Source organism: Astatotilapia calliptera, chromosome 11 (assembly GCF_964374335.1).
Source record: "Astatotilapia calliptera chromosome 11, fAstCal68.1, whole genome shotgun sequence".
Lineage (NCBI taxonomy): Eukaryota > Metazoa > Chordata > Actinopteri > Cichliformes > Cichlidae > Astatotilapia > Astatotilapia calliptera.
The window spans coordinates 7,577,777-7,605,138 of record NC_137432.1 but is presented as its reverse complement, the minus strand read 5'-3'; the positions used below and the strand labels follow the sequence as shown (position 1 = coordinate 7,605,138).

The 27,362-nt window shown below is 40.1% G+C and overlaps 1 long non-coding RNA gene across 1 annotated transcript; it reads right to left on the bottom strand.

Moving 5' to 3' along the window:
* Nucleotides 1–1,186: 1,186 nt before the first annotated feature.
* LOC145431741 (uncharacterized) lies at nucleotides 1,187–7,575 on the bottom strand. Its single transcript, XR_013912023.1, has 2 exons — nucleotides 3,539–7,575; nucleotides 1,187–1,530 (listed from the first exon to the last, which is right to left on the bottom strand). It is a non-coding gene; the product is annotated as an uncharacterized LOC145431741 (long non-coding RNA).
* Between the last annotated feature and the right edge of the window lie 19,787 nt (nucleotides 7,576–27,362).

Sequence of the window (27,362 nt, the reverse complement as noted above, 5' to 3'; positions counted from 1 at the left end):
GAGCGTCACCCTGTAACCATGGCAACCGTAACGCTGCCGCCTGGAACAACAGAACGTAGCTGTCAAACAAAACCCAAACAGTCCTGACCCGCGACTATGTGAAACAGGAAAGTACCGCCGTGTAATCCATTTATTTCAACAAAGTAACTGTATTCTAAATACCACCTTTTTAAACAGTAACTGTAACGGAATACCGTTACTCATATTTTGTATTTTAAATACGTAACGGCGGTACATGTATTCCGTTACTCCCTAACACTGGCTATGACACATATTTAAAAAATCATTAATAATGAAAAATTTGTCCACCACATAGATTCCTGTACACCATTAAATGTACACCACTGCCTGCAACTACAACTTTAGTAGCAAACATGAGATGATCATCTTACTAGCAGTATTATCAAAAGCTGAACCTGTGCCAGTATTTATGGCAAAAATGTTGCATCGATTGCATGAGACTGCACAGGTGTTTCTCCTAAAGGGCTCACTGAGCTCAGATGATGGCAAGAAAATGTACTTACAGCAACAAAAAATAAGATGCAATGTAGACAATATAGAGCAAAATAATAAAAGATCTTGCAAAAGCATTGCCATAAATGTGGGAATTATTATTTAAGTTTGAAGTATGGCATGAGTATGGCAAAGAAGGAACCTATTGGAGCAGATACTGTACAGGGAAGAGAGAACTGGGAATGCTGTATTACATCCCTTTTGTGAGGCAGGTGCATTTCTTATTCTTTCTTTTATTTTTCAATACCAAACTGTCATAAAACACATAGGTACATATAGAAGTAATAATCTTTTCCTTTTTCTTTTTTTTTATAACATACAACAAAAACCATAAATGGAATGAGTACCTGAATACCCCCCACTCTTTCCAAATAATGTAAAAATGAATATGTTACAGAGAAATTGAATTGACCTATACAAAAATACAAAACCCCTACAAAAAAACAAAAAAACAAAACAAAACAAAAAAACAAAAACCAAAAAAACAACAAAAAACCCCAAACAAAAACAAGAGACAAAAAAATTGAACAATAAGATAGTAGTACGTGTCCTTATAGTTTAATATTAACATTAACATCTGCTAGCCTCAAAAAACAAGGTCTTAACGTTAATCAATATTGATATAAATCTTAACCAATATTAACAATAGTAACAATATTAATGGCAGCACGGTGGCACAGTGGTTAGCACTGTTGCCGCACAGCAAGAAGGTCCTGAGTTCAATTCCACCATCAGGCCGGGGTCTTTCTGTGTGGAGTTTGCATGTTCTCCCCGTGTTTGCGTGGGTTCTCTCCGAGTACTCCGGCTTCCTCCCACCGTCCAAAGACATGCAGCTTGTGGGGATAGGTTAATTGGATAATCCAAATTGTCACTAGGTGTGAATGTGTGAATGAATGTGAGTGCGAATGGTTGTCTGTCCCTGTGTGTTGGCCCTGCGACAGACTGGCGACCTGTCCAGAGTGTACCCTGCCTCTCGCCCTATGACAGCTGGGATAGGCTCCAGCGCCCCCCGCGACCCTGAAAAGGATAAGCGGATGGATGGAACAATATTAATGATTACTTGCCCCTCGGTCGAAACAAACTACTAATGCTGGAATATCTTTAAATAGAGTATTTTTATAAGGTAGAACAGCCACTGCCGGGAATAACAGAAAAATTTGTACACTGTCATATGGTGGACTACAGAGAGATTTCTCGTGCTGGTAACTTTTCTAAGTATTTAAGTAACCTTGTCAGGTTTTGTGTGGAGGTGAGGAAGAAGGAACCCAAACGCAGGACTCGCAGGTAGGTGAAGCCTGGCGGTTTATTATGATGAGCGGATGAAACAGGACATGCAACGGAGGGCTGACTGAACTGAAATGACTGAACTGGCTGGCTGGATTGGAAACACGGACAGCGTACACAACATCAACATCAATGAACTGGTGAAACCGAGGAACTTAAATACACAGGCTGAATGATGACAATGATTGGAAACAGGTGAGTACAGGGCTGAACATAATCTGACTAATGACACAAGAGACAAGCTGACACGGGAAAAAACAGGAAGTGAGAACATTAATGTGGCGAACTAAACTGAACATGAACAAACTGAAATCACTGGGTCAACGACCCAGGAGCCCTGACAAACCTAAATGTGAACTGCATAACTGAAAAATGTAAAATTAGTCAATGAAATCAACAGCTACTGACAGGTGACGTATGACAATTATAAGGTTATTTATTGAACGTTGGTTTAGATATTCAGCAACTGTTTGAATAGAAACATGTAAATCCCAACACAAACCCAACTCATTTACACATTTTATAAAAAGGACTTTTCAGACTGTGACTGCTGTGAATAAGATAACCGTGGCCTCCTGATTCCAGAGCTGATCTAACTGCGGACCTGGACTTGTCACCAATATTTGATCAAAGGTAAAATGAAATTACGACATGAAAAGTTGCTGCTCATTTTCAGATATATACTGTACTGTTATTACTGGTGTTAAGATGCATTTTATCCAGCTAATATATTCAGATAATCAAGAGGAAATTGGGTCTCTGATTGGCCTTTCGTTGGCTGGGTTCATAAAATTCATATCTTAACAACAAAGAACTGCAAAAGATTTAGGCACTTAAGACTTTTGGATTCTTAGCAGTAACACCAGGAACATGTCTGATTCATTCTTTAGTAGGTCTAGCTAGATCAGATCCAGTTAGACTGCCTCCTATAAAGCAAGAAATATCAGATTATTGCAATGAAGAAATTAAACATGCAGGGCCTGCCCTAGGACTTTGGTAGCCCTAAACACGATTTTCTATGCATCCCCAAAACTAAATCTTTCCGTGCATGATTTGGAGGGCTCTGGTGCCTCAGTACAGACGTCTGCAGATGCAGTCATGGAGGATGTAGAAGCCTGTGGTGCTTCATTGATGACCTTAGTTATGTTTGGGGGGGAGTAGATGACTCTAAAGTTTCGTATGATATTTCTTCAGCAGCCAACCCGATGCCCATTTCATGCTTTGCCTCTCCAAAGTGTGAAAGGGACATGTGCACAGAAGTTGCAGTAACCAACATGAAAATAATCACAGGACAGTGCTACCCTGTCCTACCCTGCCATCTTTGTCACTTCCGCGGGCCACCACCATTCACTTCAGGAATGACCTCTCCCTACCACTGAGGTGAATGGTGAATTAGGCAAGTGTGGCTCACACAGTTCTCAGACAGCAGCAAAGACATATGACTCAGACTGCTCAAAATAGCCTTTTGTGTGGAATTTCTCTGTGATAGGGCTCTTTAATGGGCTCAGTCTGTGCTCAAGGCTGACCCTAATCTCTCTCTTGAAGAGTTCATCTTTAGGTTTTGTAATGTATCTGAGACAGAATCAATGCATCTCATTGCTTGTTCATGTTAAAGCAAGGTAAGTGGAGTGCGCCTGACTTTTCAATATATTTTTCAATACTGGGGGAAGAAGCAGTGTGGGAGACTTTCTGCACAGTTGAAATGACAAATTAAAACAGGGATTAGGTGCTTAAGAGTTACCTGCTTCGCTGGATTCACTCATTGCCATGTTTATTAGAATAGACGATCATGTCCATGAACACTATTCAACTCAGTTTCCCAGCATGCTTCTGGCTCTGTTACCTTCTCCTCCAGCCGTGACCTGGAAGCAAAGAGAGCGGAACTGACGAAACAGAATTCAACCCATGCAAATTGGTCTCACACGCCTCGCCACAGAAGGAGGCTGGCAGCAAGTGAATGCCTACACTGCAGCCGTGGGGGCCATTTTATTGATTCGTGCCCTGTTTCGACAAGAGATGTCACTTGTCAGTAATGGTAGGGGTACTGACAGGTGAGGAAAAAGTAATCCCCCCCTACTGCTCCTCATGATCCCTGCTAAGCTAGCTGTAAACACCTCCTCTCGTTCACTCTCAGCATTAATTGATTCAGGGGCTGAACAGAGTTTTATTGATCATTCTTTGGCTCAATCTTTAGAAATTCCGCTTGAACCTCTAGAACGTTTTGCAACTCACTGTCCTTGATAAAATACACTCTCTAACATCACACACAAGAGGCTGTCTCACTCATTCTCTCCCTGGAGTCTCCACTCCACCTCCAGACCTCCAGATCGCTCCAGACTGCACCTCCAGATCCGCCTGACCTTTCCTCCATTCCCGCTGTGTATCATGACAGGTTTCCTGTAAAGATCTTACAACGTCGCTACCACCTCACAGACGTAATGAGTGTGCCATGAGTGTCAGCCTGCCACACCTCTCCCCACTATTAGATTATACAGTTTGTTTAAGCCTGTTTAAGCCTAGGTGTTTTTTTGTGGAGAAAAAGGATACAACACTAAGACCATGCACTGACCTTTGTGGTTTAAACAAAGTTACTGTGGAAAATAAATATCCTCTGCCTCTGTTGTCTTTTGTGTTTGAGTTGTTACAGAGAACAACTATCTTCAGTGAACTGTATCTTTGCAAAGCCTATCACTTGTTAAGGATTAGGGAGGGGGCAAGAGGAAGAAGGCCTTCAACATCCATCTTGACCTTACACCCACGACTCCACCATCCTACCACTGTCTTGTGTGGTCGGATCCCTCTCGTGGGAAATAGAGTCAGCAATTCAAGGTTCCGGTCCTGGAACTGATTCCTAGGCTGTCTCAATGTGCCCACCTCAGTTTGGGCTAAGGTACAAACTGGGGACAAAAATGTACGTATGTTCCTGCCTGCACTGAGAACAAGTCCTCCAGTTCTTGTCTTGCAGGTTTACCAAGGACCCAGACTACACCTGGGCGTCCCTGGTCACACATCGCCCTTGACTTCATCACTGGCTTGTCTCTCTCAGGAGGTAAAACAGTCATTCTAACTATTATTGACCGCTTCTCTAAAACTGCTCACTTTGTCGCTCTGCCCAAGCTTCCTTCTGTGCTTTAGATTGGAGCCCAGTTCAATCTCAAGGCTGGTATGAATTCTGCTGAGCTCTTGGCACTGAGGTTACCATGTTTTCTAGTTTCCAGCCAGAGACAAATGGCCACTAACCAGGGTGGAAGCAGCCCTGCGCTGTACTGCCTAATCAAATCAGTTCAGTTGGAGCACGCAGGTGGCTTGGGTAGAAGGATGTCGAGAGACCAGTGGCGGATGAGAACCCTTTGAGTCATCCCTCGGGTACCAATGACCTCTGTTCCCAGCTGTAGAAGTTGAGCATGCTGCCCCATATGTCCAACACTATCTTAACTCTTTTAAGATAGTGTTGGACATATGTTGTCAAAGAGTTGCGTTTATAATGTTTATGATGCAATATTCTGAACTTGTGATCATCCTGTGATCATCTAACCTAACAACTAACCACAACCTCTAACACTAAAACTAATAAAAGCTAAAAATCTTTGAAAATAGATTTTATATAACTACATACAGCTTAATAAATATAAAAAATAATGATAATGGAAAAATACAATACTGCACACAGTTGGGTTCCTTCCCTGCTGAAGAGGTGATATTCTGAATCCTCAGCAGGAACACTGCATACGGCGGCTCACACCTTCAAAATAGTGAAAAGGGAAGCAGTTCATTTTGGCTTTCAAATGCCTGTTTTTGGGCACCCCAATCCGCATGTAAGTACAAAGAAACTAACTTCTGCTACAAGAATAATCCTCACAACACCATGGAGTCCTTCTGTGACTGTATGAAGAAACATAAGACAGACTGTTCAGCTATAGTGAGACAAAGTAGCTGACAGGATCTGGTCTCACATATTTGCAAAGTTTGAGTGGTAAACGTATCTTGACTCCAACGCGGATTTACTTGACTTACTCATTTTCTGTTTAACCTCCTACCCGAACTCTTCCACGACATGCATTTTTAATTTCTCTTTGATATTTGGGCTGATGGGGGCCCGATGAATGTAAAAACAAAGAATTACCAGATTTTTTTTACCTTATTTTTGTTTTTAAGAAAAATAAGAGCCACATGTGAGAATATTCCTTTAAAATTTCGATAGAACAGTAGCAGTATAATGTCCTCGTGAGTGGATATCAGGCCCATGTAGAGCAAAATTGAGTATTTTGGTCTAAATAACCCAAAATGGGATGTCCACATATGTGGACACCAGGTCCTAGGAGGTTAATACTTTGTTTCTTGTTTACAACCCAAATGCTTTTTGATAAACTCAGGTACTTGTTCTAACACCACAGTGATGACGCCTAGGTTCTTAATAAGCATTTGTACTGTATGCTCCTCGATCTGAGCGCTGCTCTATTCTTTTCAGTAGGCTAGCCTCCATCGGTCTCTCCCATACTCCACTAGCCTGGTTTAAATCATACCTGTCTGGTTGCACTCAGTTTATTCAACTCAAATCCTTTACTTCTCAGCCCTTTCCTCTGACCACTGGCGTGCCCCAGAGATCTGTCCTGGGGCCCCTTCTTTTCATTATCTACCTTCTTCCGCTTGGACACATTTTCTGTAAATACAATATCCAGTTTCACTGTTATGCCGATGACACCCAGCTTTATCTGTCCACTAAACCTGATTCTGCTCTTCCCCCATCCTCCCTTACCCTCTGCTTAGCTGAACTAAATTCATGGTTCTCTTCTAATTTTCTCAAACTCAATAGTAATAAATCCGAGCTCCTCTTGGAGGTTTCTCTGTTACTATCAATAACTCGCCGGTCTTCGTTTCTTCCTCTGTGAAAAGCTTGGGTGTCATCCTCGACAGTACTCTATCTTTCAATTCAAACATTAATAATGTCACTCGGTCTGCATATTTTCAATTGCGCAACATTAATCGTCTCCGTCCTTTTCTCACCCCACATGCCACTGCCATTCTTGTCCATAGCCTTGTTACTTCCCGGATTGATTATTGTAATTCACTTCTTTTTGGTCTTACTCAAAAATCCACCCACAAGCTCCAACGCGTCCAGAACTCTGCTGCCCGTATCATCACCAGGACCCCTTCTGTCCACCACATCACTACTGTCCTGCAGCAGCTTCATTGGCTCCCGGTCAAATATCGCATCAATTTCAAAATACTCTTGTACACATTTAAGGCTATTCATCATCTCTCTCCTCCATATCTCTCTGATCTGGTTCAGATCATCGCCCCCATCTCGGTGTCTTAGATCTTCTTCTTCCCTTTCTCTCTCTGTCCCCTCCCCCCATCTTGCCACCACGGGGAGCAGGGCTTTCAGCTGCTCTGCTCCTCGACTCTGGAATAAACTATATCCTGATTTAAGAAATATCTCTTCCTTCTCTCTCTTTAAGTCCCAACTCAAAACTCACTTGTTCAAAATAGCTCATCCCACATAAACTCTCCACTCCCCTATTTTTAATTTGTTTTATGTCTTATGCTTTTATGATTGTGCAAACTGCTTGCTTTTATGTTGCTTTTATTATTCTACTGTGTACAGTGTCCTTGAGTGTTCTGAAAGGCGCTTTCAAATAAAATGTATTATTATTGTTATTATTATTATGCTATCCCTGTTTTTGTCACGATTGCTCCTCACTGTTGCTCACACTTCTTCATACGGTATTTCTATGAATTTGAGCCTTTCTCACCTTTCCCCTGTAGCGAGAAACGCTACAGGAGTGATTTTAGAGTCTGTCGAGCTCAGTGGGGTGCTCGGAGCTGTAAGCCAGGCCTCATTGACAATGAATATCAACTGTAGCTTTTTGAATTCGCATGCATAAATCCACTAAAGCACTGTGACAGGTTGTGCAAGGTTTTTGGAAAAACTTACATGCCAAGTATTTTACCTGGGAGAAATGGTGCTGGTTTAAAGGTAAAGAGAAATCCTGCTAAATACGATATTTATAATATTTTTTTTTTCTGCAGTAACTTGATTGACTTGCAAAATATTAGATTATCACAAAGAATTCTTCCTACATGAAGGTGGTAAGAAAGCTGGTATAAAAATTGCAACCTGTCTGAGCTGGATTTTAATCCACGCTGTGGTTAGGCCAGTCTCCTGTGCTGCACTGAACTATACAGCAATTACAAGTACATACAGTAAAAACACAGGAGGGGAATTTAAAGGGGGTGCAAGGGCTGTTTGTGCCACTCAGTCACCCGCTAATGAGTAATCAACTTTCACAGCTTGAGTGTTGGGGTGGTAATTCGGGTTGCACACCATGTTCCCGAACCGTGGAGTAGCGATTCATTATCATGGAGATCTGTATAATCAAACAATTAGTGAATTTCTTCTCATCAACAAGGCCTGCTCCCTGTCTGATGTGCTCATGGTTGACGGGAGGGGGCTCGAGGGTGGAGGGGGGGATGATAGTTGCTGACAACTGGTTGCCTCCGTGACGTTCCCTGGCTGTTTTCCAGTTCGGGGCGTTGCGAGGGTTAAACAGCTCTGATGAGCACTCACACACTCTACGGATGTGTCAGACTGAGGAGGAAAACCACTGGGATGGTAATTGACAAGACAGTAAAATGTGAGCGCGAGGGAGGGAGAGAGAGAGAGAGAAAGGCTTGTTTATGGGAGATGAAGGCAGAAAGAAAAGAGAGGCATTTAAATGTTTCAGCCCTCGTTGCTTGTTTACAGCTTTGCTCCTGGAAACAGATTCATTTAAAGCTTTATAGCGCTGGGAAAAGAAAATAAAGCAACAATCTCACAAGATGTTACATTCTTAATACGCCTTGTTATTTCTCTCGTGGCAGCCTTGACATGAGCTCATTCTTTCAATAAGTTGAAAATAGTCTATCCGTTTTGATGACAGCCAGTCTCATCAGTGACGCTTTTTGTATTGAAATCTTTCTAACTAATAATGTGTCATTTTCAGGTAAAAAGTGAGATTTATTAATGTCTAAAGGCAGCAAGCAAGATGGGATGCCATTTATGTTTAGGGCAGCAGCAACACTAATTTGTAAGGAATAAACAGGAAATTACAGGAATAAGAAAGACGATACAGTAATTCACATAATGAGCTGACTTATTTGATAGATTACAAGAACGAAAACGTGTGACCCTGTTGGTCATAGCAGACAGCAATAAATGAATCAATTTACACAGCATCCAATGAAATGAAATTGCAGTAAAAAATCAACATAGAGAGAAATTGAAATAGAAAAGGCAGGACTCTATAGCAGCGCGTCTCACCTTTGTACTTGAATGCTTAAACATAAACGCATGCAGACACACTGCATGAAAGGAAGCGCTGCAGAGTGTGGCAGCGTCGCTAATCAGATTTCTCCATAGTGTCCAGTGTGTCGGGCACCAGGTTACCATTAGACAAACACACGGCGGCTCTCTGGTGACCGCTTGGCATCAGATATGAGAGAGATGGGAAGGCACAGTGGAGAGGCAAAGTGAGAGTGTATGTGTGTGTGTTTGAATCACAGTCACTGTTTAGCCTTCAAAAGATGTTTTGTATGTTTCTGGGTGGAAAACATCAGTCTCCTCTAGAAATATCTCTTCCATTCATTATTCCTGAACCTGCCTAAAAGTAAAGAACTATGCAACCACTTTGCTTATTAGCTAATAGGAAAATGCTAATATTTAGCATTTTATTCCTGTAAGAGTACCTCAAATAGAAACAACAAGCAATTACATGACAGTTGCTGAGCCTGAATAGTGTTGTGCTGCTGCTGAAGTGTCGGCCCTGAACTGACTGGATGAGGCTGTCTAAAGGATCACAAACTGCCAAAAACAAACAAACAAAAAAGAAGCATGTTAAGAGTCCAAACCTCCACCACAGCAGCTCACTCTCAGTTTTGAAGGGAACAGTATTATATTCCATATACATTCAGTTTCCTGTCTTTGTTCTTTTTTAAATGTACTTTAAGAAGTTTGCACTGCAGTAAAATTCAGATAAGAGAAGTAATGACAGAGGTTTACTTTGATTACACAAACGATTACTAGGTGCTGATTTGTACATAACTGGACATGAATAACATGAGCTTTCTATATAATATTATACTACAGTATATTTCTTACTAACTTGACAATATCTTCTTTAAATATAAAACATATTTGGGGGTCAACTTTAAAGAAATGCAGATTTGAAATGTAGACGTGAGGTCTGAGGTCAAGCATAACATCATATTTTGAATAATTCTCTGTATAACATTATAACCTTATGACCACCTGCCTACTATTGTGATGGTCCTACACTTAAAATCATAGTTTCTACTGTATAAGGCCTTTTTTGAGTTTTCAATCAATAAATCATTACGTTGACCTTGAAGACCTTGGTGGATGTTAGCCAAATTTTTAAGGACGGTTAACATGACCTCACTGTAAACTTCGACAATTCTATCAGAAATTATTCAAAAGTTTTTGAGATTTTGTGTGTTGTGGATAGAAAGAGATACACACACATACATCCATGCAAATGCTACCAAAAACAAAGTCTCCTCAGCCAGTGTTGGTCAAGTTACTTGAAAATAGCAATTAGTTAGTAATTAATGATTACTTCTCCAAGAAAGTAATCCTGTTACTTATTACTTATTTTCAAAAATAATTTGTTACTTTATTACTTAGTTACTTTTAAAAAACATGATACACAATCTGAATACGTAATAAAGCAATAGACCTTTCAGCATATAAAATTGAATCAAATGAAAAAATATCTTTTTAAAAATTGTTTTATTACTTTTAATCTTTTAACTTTATGCACATTGCATCAAGCAAAAATTAAATTATATGCAACAGTCTCTCACAGAAAGAAATGTGTTTAACATTTAAACCTATTTTGTGCATATTCCAGCATATGAAATAAAAGAATGATTTGTGTTTATACTCACTCTTTCAAATAGATGCAAGTAAAACACAGCAATAAATAAATAAAATCAAAGATTCAAGAGATTTAAGAGTCCTGTCACTCTTAAATCTATTTTCACCTGGAGTGGGGTTGGTGGAGGTTTCACATTCCCGTGGTAGCGTGCTAGCTACTTGCTCAGATTTGAAGTTTAATTTTTCTTCCCACGCAGAGTGTACAGGGGACGCTAATGTTTTTGTCAGTTTTTACATTATCAAACTCAAGGTAATGTCAATACTTCCAAGCTTTAAACACTGCATGGTTGTACTCTCTCCCAAACTCCATATTATCCATTGTTGATCAACACACGTCTGTCACACGCTCGTACGTCATTGTCATGAGTCGCTCTCACAAACAAAATCACAGTTTAGTAACGCAGTAATGCACCGGGCTTACAGGAAAGCAACAGTAATCGAATTACTTTTTTTGAAATAGGAATCCCTTGCTCATTACTTGAAAAAAGTAATCGGACTACGCGTTACTCCCCATCTCTGTCCTCGGCAGAGGCAACAAATAAATAGAAACACTGGAAAAAAACATGCCTGTCAGTCAGTTGTTTTCAACAATCTAAATATATTATAATTTAGACAGAGACAAAAACAAAACAAAATGAGAAATTTCAAAATGGAAAGCTTGTGGCGTCCACTGTTTCAAACAAAGTATCTTTTGTTACTCTTTTTCTTCTTCAGGTCGTTCAACACCAAAAACTGACATGAAATTCCAAATTTTCTTGATACGAAATTGTAGTATTACATTTCATTAAGGAGAGATCGTTAGAAAGAATGAAGATGATTTATTGATGAACAGAATACAGATAAGTGTTTGGTGGTTAAACTGTGATGGCCAGTCACAGCAGAACAGACCCCCAGCTGTGAAAGGAATTAGAGCAGGACACCCTGGAGTCTAGACACTGGTGGTGGAGAAGAAGGTGACTTGAATGGAGCTTGAGCGATGAGAGGTGGAGATGGGGAGGAGGTGGGTTGCACAAAGGTGCCTGCAAAAGAGAGTGACAGATGCAGAGAGAGATTTAAAGTATGCAGCATGAATGCTGATTGGCCTGGAGAAGGCCGGGAGAAGGTGATTGGACTAGACTGGTGATGCCACAAACAGCTTGACAGCGTGGGAAAATGGGAGTGATAAAGCTTAGATTTAGCACCTGGAAGCAAGATAGAGATGAGATAGATTTTCCTTATTGAACTTACGCATAAGCTTCATGTATATACACACATCAAACGATTTGAGTTTTTGTAGAAAATTCATCCTCAAAAAAATGCGCTGTGAAAATCGTAAAGTCGACATCATGAGATGACGAGCTGGCCCTGACGTTTCTAAAAAAGAAAAGAAAATGTTTCATACACATTTCAAGATGTCAGCGGGGCAGTTGGAGCTCTCGTTGACAGAGTTGGAACCACACCTGAGGAGGCAGGCAAATAAATTTAGACTAGCGGCGCACAACTTGAGTTACAAACGCATTTGTTGCCTGTCTGATTGGTCAGATCTGCTTATTTGGGTCTGAAAACTCGAGCTTGGTTCCAAAAAATAAATGCTACAAACTCATCCAGTGAAATTGCATGATTGGTGTGAACAGCTGCATTAAAGTCACATTACAGTTTTGTAGTGCGTAATTCCTGTTCATCTGTTCAGTAGGACAAGAAGACAAAACAAAAAGTTATCCTAGTCTTGTTTCATGCAACTGCATTGACATGGCCATCTCCTCTAAAGTGGTCTATGGATTGAGCATTACCCCAAATGTGCCAAACAATTTTATCAGATTCCATATTCTTGGTAAACACCCATATCTCGCCAGTTCTTGATGATCCCTTTCCTTATTGTCATAAGCATTACTGCCTTAGTAAAAAACAAAGCTTCTCTAGTTGTCGTTCCTCCATATACAGAAAAAACAAAGACAAAAAGAAGCGAGAGAGATGACACTATCTTGGATGTGTCAGCAAAGTCCACAATTTCTCCTACTCTTCTTTTTTTTTTTCAACAAAATCAATATTTTATTCCATGGAGGCAGGAAACCTCTGGAAAGCAGTGCATATTTTCTGTATAAATGTGGTCTGTCGTGTCGTGCAAGGTGCGGTGATTGAACACTGCCAGACAATAAAAGGAAATACAAGCCTTGGAAATCAGTTTCAGTGTTGCATCTCTCTAAAGACTATCTGAAGCTATTGTTGCAAATTATTGTTCTGTGAAATGTATTTCCAGCTGAATATGGGCACTCATAAATATACATTTTCATGTGGAAAAGGAAACAAATTATACCCACTCTTCAAAACTAATCAGCACAGAGCTGCAAATGGAAAAACACTGTAATCTCAGATGCAATAAAAAAACGCTGTGAAATGAGCAGAACAGGTGCATAGGTGAACCCAGATAAATATAGCCTGGCTTGATGAAATAATTTCTCTATCTGTCCTGGATAATAACTCATTATGTTAATCATAAGCCTTATTAATCATTTTCTCATTCGAACTGTCAGGATGTGATTGTCGCACACGGAGACAGTGTGAAGTACAACGAAAAGATTCGCCTTTTGCCATTCATCAAAGTCGTGTGGGCAAAATGATTTGAACGTCAGAGCGGAAATCAGCGCCGGAGCTTCTGCCAAGCGTTAGGCCAGAGCCGTAATAGAGCCTCATATCTGCAGCGCTAAAAGACAAAAGAGCAATGGTAACACATTTGCAACAGTATCCAACTCTGGCTATTAGATCCTGATGGTGCTGCAACAAAACAACAACACAACAGGAGTTGCATCTGCAGTAGCCAGGAGAATATCTGTGTCTCTGCATACTGTATGTGCTTTCCTTTGCATAGACGTGTCTGAATGAGCGAGTGTGTGGCATCAGGCTCATATATTGCAATTGGCTTATTGTGAAAATGCCCTACTGGGGTGGCCAGCTGTTCTTGTGCCCATAAAATAGAGGCAGGAATGTCTGATGGGATGAAGGAGGCTGCAGAGACATCGAGGGAGTGGCACACACTTGCTTTAGAGGAGCAGATGTAGGACGCACACACACAAACTGTACACATACATAACCGGTGCAGCACACAGTGTAGTCTTGCACATGTTCACACAAAAAAGAACTCCCACAAACACAAACACAAGCACACAGAACGCAAAGTCGCACACGCAACCTCAAATGCACACACAGAGGCAGTTTGATGGAAAAACTCATGCAAAGACACACCCACATTTAAATATACTTGTATTAGCACATGTGATTCAGCTTTACACACTTGCATCTAAATGCACACACACACACACACACACACATACATAGCGGCAGCAGCAGGCGAGGTGGTGGAGGCGTTATCGGTCCATATCTGTGCTTGGAGCCACAGCAGTCTCCAAGGCTGCTATCAGCTCCCCCATTATCTCTGTCTGAGAGTGTGGTGGAGGAGGAGGAGGACAGCAATGAAGACTGGCCCCCGTCTCTCCACCAGCCAGCTCTCCTCATGGCTCCTGTGCAGACACACACACACATGCTAGCGCACACTCACCACCAGCTCGTTAAGAGGGCGGAAATGAAATGTCTGTCCCCTGAGTCGCCCGAAGAAGCAGAGCTGAGCTGCTGTGGCACAAGTTTGGTGTCTACAACAGGCATCCACTAATAAAACTACAGACAGGAAGAGAGGAAGATAAGGAAGGAGGAGAGATGGCATGAATAGGAGTAGAGAAACACAGATGATGAAAGAAAGAGAGAAAGGTAGAGGGGGGATGGTAGCGGGGAGGAGAAAGGGGTTCATCCTGCTGCATCCAACCCTACCCCAGGTCTCATTAACTTAATGGTCTCTGTGGAGAGAGGAGGGCTGAGAAAGAATGGAGGAGAGGAATGGATGTGCAATCTGTGTGCCATGTTTGAAGCTCTACTAAGACCTTAGTCTGGGCCCATAGCTGGATGGTCTCTGGTTAGTTTTGTTTCCAGCTACCATGGATACTGAGCACAGGTCTGCTGACAATGCTTTTAGGTCCAGTGTGATGTTATTCATCTATTTGGATATTTATTTTTGTTTGAATCTTTAGTTTCCTCTGTTGCATTGATTATCAATTTTTACAGAGACTGAGGGTCAAAACAACAGCGTCTCAAAGTTTGCACTTCACTATGGGCTGAATGGTAGCTAAATACTGCATCTTTGCATTAAAAAAACATATTGCTACAATGAAGCAAGAACATGAGGATATTTGGGTAAATGTGTCCCTGTAGAACAGCGGTCCCCAACCCCCGGGCCATGGACCGGTACCGGTCCGTGAGTCGTTTGGTACCGGGCCGCGAGAGTTGAGGCTCAGGTGTGAAATGCATGGTTTTCAGGGTTTTTATCGGTTTTTAGCGTTATTTTGTTATCATTTTTATCGTTAACTCAGTGTCCCTGGGTGTTTTTCACGTGTGTTATGAATAAATCTTCTTTTTTCCGGTACCGGTGCTAGTTTTATTTTGTTGTATTTATCCGCGACACCTTAAAGGCCGGCCCGTGAAAATATTGTCGGGCATAAACCGGTCCGTGGCGCAAAAAAGGTTGGAGACCGCTGCTGTAGAACACACACGTAGCATATGTAATCATCATTCTTGCTTTCACACTGGTCAGTACATAAACATTTACTGTTTGTGTGCTTTGTTTGTTTGAAATGTGTTTTTAAAAAGTCTTTTTGTAAAGTCACAATTTTCTTAATCGAGCAACAATAAAAAAAAGTTTCAAAACTTATTGGAAACTCCAGTTGAAAGTTAGTCGGAGAGCAAAGGTGAATAAAATTTCATTTTTATGAGCGTCGAGAAATTTTTGCAGGAAAGATGTGAGCGTAAGGTGCCTGTTTTTTGTAGCTATCAGCCATACAAGGTCAAGGTCAAGGTCAAATTTGTTTATACAGCACATTTCAAACAGCCGATGCTGTACAAAGTGCTTAACAATATAAAAATGTTATTAAAAAGCAACAAAGGTCTACTTTCTCATGAATCCATAATAAACAGCAACAAATTGAGTTTTGCCTTGTGGTACTTACGGTGGCCCCAAGAGGCCAAATGGACTGCAACTTAAGAAAACACCAGCAATAATAAAAACGCTGCAAAAGCACACAAAACACAACAGAAATAGGAAAAACAGAAACGAAACAGGAAAAAAGAAAACAGAAATAGGAAAAAACAGATTTCCAAAAGCACAAGGGAAGTGTTTCTGAGGAGACAATAACCCAACAGACCAGTTGCAGAAACCAAAATATGCGCTGGGAGACACTTAAAAGAAGTGGAGGATCTATCGGTTTTGTGAGGAAAGAAAAGATGAGAGGTAAGTGTGTTAGCCTAACTATTAGCCTAAAAATCTGTCATCAGTATTATATGAATCATGAGATTAAAACACACTTACCTAGCATGTTTTGGTTCCTGCCACTGGTCTGTCATGTTATTGTTTCCCCCAAAAACACTTCCCTTGCTTTTGGAAATCAGTTTTTTCCTATTTCTGTTGTGTTTTGTGTGCTTTTGCAGCGTTTTTCTTATTGCTGCTGTTTTCTTAAGTTGCAGTCCATTTGGCCTCTCGGGGCCACCGTAAGGTACTTGAAGAAAACAAAAGCAAAAAAAGCCCATGAAAAACCCAGAAACACACATTTAAACACATCATTTTGCAGAATCAAGACAAATATTCCACACTAGGAACAGCATGACTGTATGTAAACATTAATGTTGTCTCAGCTGTTAGGTGTTAGCTAGATGCATGCATTTCTGGTTAGCTGATGTGGAAATACTTCTTAGATGTAACTGTTATTAACTGTTACTTACTAATATAACTGCTTGTAGACTTCTTTTAACATCTATAGCACCACAAGGCAAGCACCACCTGGTTTCCAAAGGGAAAAAAACACGTAAATATAAAAGATTAGATGGTTTTTCATGTCTGTGTCGTCTTTACAGATGGCTAAATCACTTGAGTGTTACAACACTCTCAGTTCTTTTGTGCTGGTAACACAGCCGTCACTGCTGACAGGGTATCAGCTGGTATCGTCTGGACTGTCCAGCCACTGGCGCCACACTTACAGGGGCTTTTGCACGACCTGAGGTCAGACAGGCAGACACTCCGACAGGCGGCTTTAAGAGGGCTTCTGTTGGGAATATAGAAGCAGAACAGGTAGAAAGGCTGCTTCCTGGCACAGTGCTACTGCGCCGTAACATAATGTCATTATTGTGGTTGTAGGAAGGAGAAGAATTAGATTTGCAAAGACCAAAAGCCAGTCACTGGGGTTATTGACTGAAATGCTGCACTCACCATGGCAACGCGTCAGCTTTTTTCGCGTCCTCCCCTGTTTTCACTGCGCTTTCCGCGACACTATTAATCAGAGGTGTCAAATAAGTGTAGCGTGTAAAACAACCATTCGGTAATGTGAACTGGGATGGAAAGATCGTTCTTCATTTTCTAACTCTTTGCTCTGGTCTAAAAAACGATAACAGCTGCTGATGTGAAGCATGACAGGGCACAGGCCTCTGAAAGAGACCGAGACAGGCACGCCGAAGAATGAGACGGATGACAGGCCTCAAACTGTTCCACAGACATCAGGCTGCCACTTGGCAAGAAAGTGTGCAGGCTAGTGCAGATGAATGGGAGTGGGAGGGTGCTGAGGAGAACAATATTCAGTGTAGAGGGACCGGTGAAGGAGGAAGGTGACAATGCTAGAGAGCCCATATGAGCAGAAAAGCTATAATTCATGTGAAATGTAGAGTGAAATAATTAGTCATCGCTGTTTAAAGCACCTTGATCACAGCTGTGTAGGTCTAAAGGGGGAAGCCTCTTCAGAGAATTGGTTTTCCACCAATACAGCAACTCGCTGCATTCAAGTTAGCATTTTCATACCCAAGGTTTTCTGTAAGGTAATGCGACACAAGCAAACAAACGACACACTCCTTCTCTCTCTCTCTAGCTCTCTCTCTCTCTCTCTCTCTCTCTCTCACACACACACACACACACACACACACACACACACACACACACACACACACACACACACACACACACACACACACACACGTAAACAAAGCCACACTGGAGGGACCATCTGACAAGGCCAAAGTGATGTTGCTTTCAGGGGACCGTGAGTCGGTCCCTCCACAGATGGGCCGGGGCCCTGCACCCTCTCCCTAATGCTCCATTCTGCAGCTGTGTGAGATTAGCTAGGTACCATCAATGCTAATTTGTGCTGATACAACCAAAACTTTTATTGAGATGAGGGGGGGGGGGGGGGGGGGGGGGGGGAAGAGATAAAACATACACGCACACACAAACACATGCGGGTAAACTGAAGACATCTCCTTGAGTCTGCTGCAGAGGATGCACCAAAGGTATGCTCTGTACAGAGGCCAAGGTGGGCATTTAAATACATAATTATACATCATTATAATCCATCCATCCATTATGAAATCTTGATGTTTTGATTAAATTGCCAGATCCTTTTAGAAGCTCTGTAAGCTTTAAATCATGTAATTGCATGGTATTTATAGTGCAGTTTTGAATGATATTTTCAGATCACTTTTGTGTTTTTTCAGTCATACTGATTCATTTATGCTCTTGTATTTCAACCCAGTCTCCCATGTAACACACATTTATTTAATTAGCTGTCACTGCTGCATCTACAGTGTTTTCCTTTGAAAAAGAGAATGAATGAATGAATAGATGGATGGATTTTAAAACTGAAAACTAAAACCAACACAGAAAGGTTGACATAGATTGTTATCCTTTACTAAAAGGTGGCATGAACCTAAACATTAACCTGACTTATGCTTCACCTGCCGTCATAGGAAATCAAATGTAACATACATGGGTAATAATAATTTCTGCCAGCCTTAATCAATCACCTACATGTTATTTACATGTATCTCAACAATACAAGACACCAAGTAATAATCATGTAACATATACATATTTTTGAGACATTACCTCATTAATCACAATGATTTAAAAAGTTAAATTCAGAGTTTTTATGAATTAGCTTTCGCTTTCCTGTCAAACATTAGATGAGAAGATTAATTCCAAAATCATAAGTGGAATACACGTGGAGCTGGAATCAGCAGCTTGTACTTGAACACGGGGAAAGTCTGTACCCAAAGGCAATAAACAGCATCTATCAACACAGCTCACAAATAGTGCACTGTACCAATGTCATGTCTGTACAGTTAGAGGTATATTAGTGATCTTCAACTTTGGCTGTAAGGAAATTAAATATTTCTTCACAGGTTAAACTATTACTTTATGAACTCTTAGAGTCTTATGGTTTTTCTTAAGTATTAATACCATTTGTCCTTACTAGTAGTAGTAGTGGGACCCTAACAATTAAGTGGTTCAATGGATCATGTACTTACTGGCTTTATATTTCCCATAGGCAGAAAGCCAGATTCCCTCCAGCTTTTTGATTGGATCCTAGAGTAAATTCTCATTACAAGGATGAATATGTTTGCATGGATGATCCCTTTAGATCTTCACCTCTTCCAATTTTTTCATCTCTTCGAACCATTTCGTCAGTCACTATTGTTTCTCTAAGGACGCGTCAAAGAAGGGTCAGAGACTGCGCCATGGAACCTGTGTGGTTGCGTTTATTGTGAAGAGGAGAATTTGATTTATATTGTCTTATTGCACAGCCCCAGCCCTCTAACACCACGTGCAGATCAGCTGTTTCCAGCTATTTACATATTGCATTTATTCATTTTCCTCCCAGCGTTTCAGTCACTGCTTCAATAACCTGCTGAAACACGCACATCAGACTTGTAAACCGTATCAAAACACACACGCATACATTTTCAGTCACCCTCGTTCTTTTTCTAATAAACACATATACAGTATGCGCCACATATGGCTAACCATAATATGGTACCTCTGACTGAATACATTATTTATCACATGCATAATGTCTCCCAGCTAGCTTATTTCCCCCAGATAAGTAATATACAGTGTAATGCCATTGATACACACTCTGCAGTAGGAATAATGGGAAGGTTTGTTCACTTTATGAAGTGCTATTCATCACAACAGAGGCAAACAAATTTGATTTCAGCTGTGGAATATTCACTGGTGGAGATTGATATTGTTTTCATGCAAAACCAATAGAGAGGCATCATGTGGATGTTTTTATTATATTATCAGAGCTACAAATACAGTGAATAATAAAATTCATACAACTGCCTCACAACTGAATCATCACACAGCATGGTATATTCCTCTGGGGTTTGATGCAGCAGAACAACAAAAAAGAAAACAGTGATGGCAACTTGAATAATCTAAGCCCGCATCCTGATGATGCAGGACGATGCAGTTCTGCAGTTTGACCTTTTAGTTTGTTGGTAGTCGGTTTTATGGCGTGTATTTTGTTGCTTAAAACCAAAGGATGCACTGTTACTGTTAAAGTGGTAGATATGAACAAAAACAGGCTTGAGCAAAAAACATTTTTAATGACAGCAGAAGGGCAATACAATAAACCTCGTGCCGTGTATGTGAACACATCAGTAAGTGCAGAAAATAAATGCATACACAGAGCTGCAAAACCGTGGATCTTTTGTCCATCTCCCTGTGGGTCCCTGTGGCTTTGGCAAAACACTAGATGATTATGAATATTGAAATAAAGAATGGTTATCTTAATTTGTCTTTTTCTATGCTATAACTGACTATTGGTCATTGCTTTTCATTTTGCATTTACAATTTTAAAGATATTAGGTTCCCATATGTTTTATTCCATCCATCCATTCTCCTCCACTTATCCTTTTCAGGGTCGCGGAGGGGGCGGAGGCGCTGGAGCCTATCCCAGCTGTCCTAGGGCGAGAGGCGGGGTACACCCTGGACAGGTGGCCAGTCTGTCGCAGACAGACAACCATTTGCACTCATATTCACACATATGGGTAATTTAGAGTCTCCAATTAACCTAACCCCACTAACTGCATGTCTTTGGACTGTGGGAGGAAGCTGGAGTACCCGGAGAGAACCCACACAAACAGGGGGGAACATGCAAACTCTTTGTTTGTTTGCTGTGTTGTGTTTCAAAGCAGGTGCAAAGTAGATGATAGTAGATATGAGCTTTACTATAAAAATGCTCGCTGGTAACAAGAACAAAAAGAACATTGAAAGCAAACTATTTTAATAATATTAGCTAAATAAGTTAATTTTCAACAAACATGGCAATATTCTAATTAAAAGGCAAACTTAAACTCCACTGCAGAATAGTCGCATGTAGTAAAATAGTAATTTTATATAGTCCTAAATATGTTTTTAGGCTTAATGTAGATTGTTTTTCTTAGTTAAATAGGGTTCTTTTATAATATCGGTTGTAGTAAAGGTTAAAACTAGAAGATGTGCAAGTTCAGTTTAAGTCAAAGGTTGTCACTGCAGGGTAGCCAGTGTGGTTTTTTAAACTGACCCAAGAGCAGACACTGCAGAAGACGCAACACGACTTTAACCAAGAGCAAACCTTTATTAGGGCTGATGACGAAAACAAACATAAAAACTGAGGCAGAAAAGATACAATAACTAAACTTAGAAACTAGCTATGAAAAATAGTGAAAACTATGAAAACTGTGACGTGAATGACAAGACTTTGATGGTAGCTTGCACCAATACAAGCTAAACATACTGAGATAGTTTGAAGCCCACTTTAATAACTAAATTATTAAGCTTAAATTAAGGCAGTGTGCTGGCTATCACTGTCGGCTCACAGCAAGAAGGTCCACTGGAGACTGGAGTCTTTCTGTGTGGAGTTTGCATGTCTGCACAGGATCTCTCCAAGTACTTCTCCCACAGTCCATGCATGGGAATACTGTAGGTTAATTGGTGCTTCTAAATTGGTCAAAGGTGAATGTGAATGGTTGTCTGTCTCTCTGTGCCACACACTAGCAAACCGCCCTTTGACAACTTGAATTGGATAAGTGGATGATTGAAAGGACTGTTCACAAAAAAATACATCTACAAGTGATTGTAGATGCTGTGTTTTACTTGCATCTATTTGAAAGAGTGAGACCAAGCGGTATTACATGGTTTACAATTGTAGCCTAAAATACTTATACTATACTTGATGCAACGCTCAATTGTCTGGAGCAACCCATTTTAGCTATTCTCCCTTTAAAGCCATCCTTCCTTTTACGCTGATTGTCTCTAATTTTAAATCAGCAAACAGAACAGTTTTGAACAGTAAGTGTGTCTAACATGACTATAAGTCTGTTGCCTCTTTACGTGTCATAAAAGCCGAGAGTTTTTAGAACAGCCTGAACTCCGACATCATTGTTTAGTTTGTATGGAAATTTTTAGGAAAAGCATAATAATTCAAGCGTAGCTCTATAGGGCTGTTCCTCTGCACTGATTTTTGAGTGTGAAAGAAGTCAGAGAGTGTTGCCCCACTTAATGGGAATTGCCTCCATCACCATTACAACACCTCGATCCTGCACCAGTGAAGAAGTTTTTCCATGCTAACAGACTACAGGGCTCCACTGGAAGGAGGAGTCCTCACTATGTGTTAAGATCATTGATGTTTGGTGCTTGGAGATCTAAAGCGGTTGAAGTGGACAGATGTACAGTTTGATTGTAAAGATTTCAGCCTTGTTATCTGTCATGATAGTTCATCTGCGCTTTTGTTTGTTTGTTTGTTTTTACTGCAAATTTTCAAAAACAAGAATTTTATGAGATTATTAGCAGAAGATGCAGAAGTTTTCTGTCATGTTGGAGGATAAAGTTTGATTCCAGAATGGTTTCAGTATCTCATGTCTTGGAATCTCCGGTGATGACCAGCCTCGTCTTTCCAGAGAGTGAGATGCTGCTCCTCACCATCATACTGTCAGTGTTAACCAGTGCAGCTGTCACCATAAAGCATTCTCCACATCTTTTCCACACTCTAAGCTTACCATCCAACTGTCATACGCAGAATTAATCGCTAAACATAAGGTTCCTCCACTTCAGGTTCCAATGCACATGCTGCCGACACCAAATAAAAACAAGTGTTACAATATGACGTGACAAAGGGCAGGCATGGCAGGCCTCCTGGAAGCCCAGCCCTAGACTGGAGATAGGCAGTCTGCAGTCTGTTCCAGATTAGTCTGGGTAGAAAGCCAAAGGCCATATCTGTCTGTAGAAGACTGCCTGCAGTTCCTAAGTGCTGACAGGGTGTCTGTCTTCTTTGGGAGTCTTCATGTGATGCCCACTCTCTCATATGCTCCACTAGGACACCTGTTATATGGAACTTGACCTTCAATTTGAAGATGATACTAGTGCTCACTCCTAATAATGCTGCAACTTGGTTTTCCAGAACGCAAACATTTGGCAAGTTTTGCATGGGCAGAACCCACATACCCAACTCTGCTGCTCAACCCACAAATGCATTTTTCTTACAGGTGTGACACCATTTCAATAAACAGCTTTTCCAACAGTATAAGATGTATCACCCAGAAGCATTGTTACAACAAAGAAATAATTGATTAAACACAAATTTCCTTACTTTTGGAGTCGATACACAAAATTTTAATTTTACATTATAAGACTTCAGTACTTTAAACATTATAAAACTCGTTTGCGATGTACGTTTCTTTAGAGAAAAATTCTCCATCAACAGACAGGTGTCACAGTCTAGTCATCATAAATGGTTCAGATGTTGCAAAATACTAAAGCTTATTTATTGTGTAAATGTAACTTTATTGAACTGCAATTACACAGACTAGAGTAGGGTGGCACATGGTTCTGTGAGGGGCACAGCAGGGTTAAGAGAATCTTCTATCACACGTGTGCCTTTGGGGAAACAGACCCAGGTGCTTCCAATTCCACTAACGACCCAGCACCTGCACAGAGAGCCAGCAGTAATTACACCACTGCATCAAGCTGCATACATTTTAAAGAACCTAGTCATTTTCTTTATCTACTGAAATACTTTAGAGGTTATAATTACCATCAAATATTAGTTTTATGATAGTTTGAACTGACCGAATCAACAAAATCCAGGATTATTGCAACAATTCTGCTGTGCATTTGTCTCTATTGTTACAGTGATATCACAGTCAAAGTGGGGTTGCCCACTCGCTGTGTTCTGTTTCCCAGTGAAATAGCAAACCAACATTTGCAAACATAAACATTTAGGAGAAAACAAACAGCAGATAAAACGTTTTCAGGTGGGCACATAATTTATACTATAAAGGCCTTTACACATATGGTATTCTTAATGTAATGCAGTAAAATATCATACTATTATACTAAATGTATTTCCCACACTACAATTACAGTTCTATCATAATTACATTACAAACATGCATCATTGGTGGATAGAAAGTAAAAAGCAATTCTTTCTGTGCAGCTGATACAATTGTCTGATTTCAGTTTCTGTGCAGGGAGGAGAAAAATGATAAAACTTTGAGGATTTGGACATTCATTTTATTTCTGTTGCATGAAAGGACAAGAACACCACGGTAAAGTGCACACTATAAACTCCGGGCCAGAAACAACTGCATTATGCTGCTAATGCAAGTTGGCTTTTTGTAAGAATATGCATACTTGGCATGCTAGCACAAAGCTGGTGAAGAACACAGAGAGATGTTAAAGGTACAGTCTTATTTTTAGGCTATTTAATAAAAACAAACAAACTCATAAATATACATTGATTAGTGTGTAATTACATCCTCCGACAAACTGATGCGTTCTCATAAACTTAGAATGAATCCATTAAAAATACCTAGGAGTGGACGCTGGATTCTGGAAGCCAACATGTTGAAAACAGTGGCCAACACAGACATCGCCATTCTGCCTAATCTTGTTTTGTGTATGTGGCTATAAATCGGCAACATTTTCGAGGAAGATTTAAATTTTTGTCTGCACCTTCGCACTGGATATGAAGGATCATATCTATGCTTTATCATCTGACAAGGGGTGCCCTTCATCAAAGAAGTGAAAAGGTGAAGGAAAGAGATAACATGATTGACATCTGGATGAAATCTCATCCTCATCCTTCCTACACACCTTAAGCCTCAGCTCCTTACTGAACTCAGAGCTCAAACAGAAGAAAACGTGTATAAACATGCTTCTTTATTATTTATTGTCAGGATTACTTTCTGTCAGCAGATAGGAAATGTGACAGACAACTGACATGACCTGGCTAAACAACAGCAAACTAACATTAGCTAGCATAGCTAGAGCATGGCTAGTACTCTAAAAATCACACTTTGCCTCTGATTAACAATTTGATTACATTGTAACATTGTAGGAGAGCCTATTCGCTATGTATCCAACAACAATCATAGATCCTCTCCACAAAGAAAGTTTCCCTAATACCAGCTAACAGCAGCTAACAGCTAAAAAATTGTGATAACTGTAACTTAGTTAGCACAAATTTAGCTAGCTATTGGAGTACATAATATCTATTTGATATTATTACAATGTGATGTCATACGTCTTGCAGTGGAGGCATCTACAGATTGAAAAAGTCCTCAGTTAATTCTCTCAGTGTTTACAGGCAGTGTATTTGTTTCTAGTTAAAGCTGCTTTGGTATGACACACACGTATCTGTCAACAAATTCTAGTATTCATGTCCTGAGCATGACTGCAAAGTTGTATGCAACAACAGTATGCCTTTAGTTTTTCACTTCCACAAAATATATAAAGAAATGATTCTCCCGAACTATTAGTTTCTGCCATCGGTTCAGCTCTTATAAAACATACCCCAGAAAAGGTCTATACTACAGACAAAATGCTGGCATATACTGTATGTTAGCCTTTATTGATTTCAGTTTGACCGCTGTTTTGAAACGACACACTCTAGTTCGTTAATTGGAAGCTGAACTAGCTATGTGGTTGTTAAATAACAGTTTTCCTGTTTACTTCATTGGTGTGTAGTAAGTAAAAAAAAATTCTATAATCATTATTAGAATTGTAAAAATATTCACCAATATTTGTCATAAGGCAGTGCTGTACAAATGAAAGCTGTAAGTGCAACAATAACGGTGCATATGGTAGAAAAATATTAACGAGGTAAAACAATTGCAAGGGTTAAGGTTAGAATCACGAAAATAAGACACTAACTGCAATAGATCTAATAGAAACCTTTTTCAGTATAATGAATTTTACAGACATAGTGACAGAATAGCCTGTGATTTAAAGTATGACATAAAAAATAATGAAATGAAACTTTAATTTTTTTGTTATTAATGAGTATATAATACAGAAGATGGGAAAAGGCATAACACAGAATGTAGACTGCTGGCAAAAGGAGGACATGCTCTATGTGACCTCTTGTAATTATTGTATAGACCTTTATTATTACAAATGGTGTCACCTTGATAGGTGTAAAAGTTGCTTGCTGGCACACCTTCGGTAGGCAAACTGCACGAACATATCAGGGAATTGTCTTCTTGAAATGCACTGCTATGTCAGGCTTTTATTGATATCTGAGTACAAATATACTACATGAAATGCCGTAAGCTAATACCAACAAATCTATGTGAAAGTGGTGGTTCTGGGGTGTTACTTTTGATTTTTGTGGTTACACAAGATGAATAATGTGCACAGACTCATAAAAATGATGACTGCTCTCCCTTCAGTACCTGTTAATTACAAACTAAGGCGTTAGGAGTGCAGGCTGGATTATCAAATAGGGTTACTGCAAAATGTTTGAATTCCATTTCTTCTATTGCTTCTACTAAGTACCTCACATATATTGGCTGTCTTCTAAATAACACGAATCCTGCACTATTCCCTTTATGGTACATTAATAAATTGGTCTTTATGATCAATGTTAATTGCTTGTTAACTTATTCTGTTGTTGTCATGTGTTCTCAAAACCCTGGAAATATGTCGAAAAGAATTTTAAAGTACAGAGAAGTAGGCATTGCCAGATTTCAAAACAATCTTCACTGGGTTAAAAAGTAAAAACTGAAAAGTTGTTTTCAAATGTTATTGGAAAGATCTCTAGAAGAAGGCATCCTTTCATGTCTGAATGGTTGAAGAGTAGAAATACATCTCTTCAACACCTCTACAAATTTGTCAGGTGACTGGATAAAGTCAATCCGACGTCCTTCTAAAACCTTTCACGTTGAAACCAAACTGAATTTGTTCCAGTGTCCTGAAAAGTCAACCCACCTTTCAGTTTTCAATCAAATTAAAAAACATAAATGTCATCCCATCCCAAAAGCGTCTACCATGGATGCCTGAAGCTTGGTGGGAAAGTTCTTGAGTATAAATTTCTGATTGTGAGTTTGCATGGTCTCTTTGTGGCTGGCTCTGGGTTATATGGTTAAATAATGCTTCTTAATTCGTCCGGTGTCAGTAAATGGATGGATGAATGGCTGGTTGACTGGATGTGTAATACCACATTTCTGTAAAACTGTATGACAGCCAGAGAACAGCTTATATACCGAATAATAAATGGAACTGAAGCAAAAACAATTTTGTGAGCTACAAATGTTGTGTTGCATTAAAAATCTGGCTGCCACTTTTTATACTATGAACAAACTACTTCTACTTTTGATTGAAAGTCATACCGAGTCAAATTGTGAGAAGAAATACTTTTCATGCAAGCAGAAGTTCTCTCTAGCCTGCCAGAAGACCCCTCTGTGGGTTCAATATTGAATACTGAATTAATGCACAAGGTAAAAGTCTAGCTGCTGCGCTAACGCCATC